The sequence below is a fragment of the Scyliorhinus torazame genome, chromosome 23, assembly GCF_047496885.1.
Source record: "Scyliorhinus torazame isolate Kashiwa2021f chromosome 23, sScyTor2.1, whole genome shotgun sequence".
Lineage (NCBI taxonomy): Eukaryota > Metazoa > Chordata > Chondrichthyes > Carcharhiniformes > Scyliorhinidae > Scyliorhinus > Scyliorhinus torazame.
In genome coordinates this window covers 33,548,023-33,548,416 of record NC_092729.1, presented here as the reverse complement: position 1 = coordinate 33,548,416, position 394 = coordinate 33,548,023, and the positions used below count along the sequence as shown (strand labels likewise).

Below are 394 nucleotides of genomic sequence, written 5' to 3'. Positions count from 1 at the left end.
TTCCATGGCTTGATTCACCCTCAGCTCAGCCTCGGTAGTGGGGAGAGAGATCCCAGGTCGTGAGTGTACTGTGGGGTGTAAAATATCAGAGCTGGGACTCCATGCTCACACATACAGAGCTAAGACACCTATACTTACCAAGTCCACATGGTAAAGAGAGAGAAAATGGATCCCTACTCTTTAAATACCCCCAATGAGTCACAAAAAGAATCCCCACCTCCCCACTAATGGCACCCAATCAACTCACAGTTATCCTCACCTGAACACACCTCCTCCAGGTATGGGCCAGACCAAGCGAAACCTCAGAGATTGGGGGGGGGGTGTTGTCGCCCCTGCTCAATGGATTCTCCCAGGGCTGTGTCTCTCTCTCTCTTGCCCCTCACCTCATCCACAA

The 394-nt window shown here is 51.5% G+C and overlaps 1 long non-coding RNA gene across 1 annotated transcript in view; it reads right to left on the bottom strand.

Annotated features, from left to right (window-relative positions):
* The window catches only part of LOC140399582 (uncharacterized), a 15,961-nt gene extending 15,851 nt beyond the window's left edge, over nucleotides 1–110 (bottom strand). Inside the window, exon 1 of the long non-coding RNA XR_011937736.1 lies at nucleotides 1–110. This exon is cut by the window's left edge and continues 13 nt beyond it. This is a non-coding gene — a long non-coding RNA (uncharacterized lncRNA).
* Between the last annotated feature and the right edge of the window lie 284 nt (nucleotides 111–394).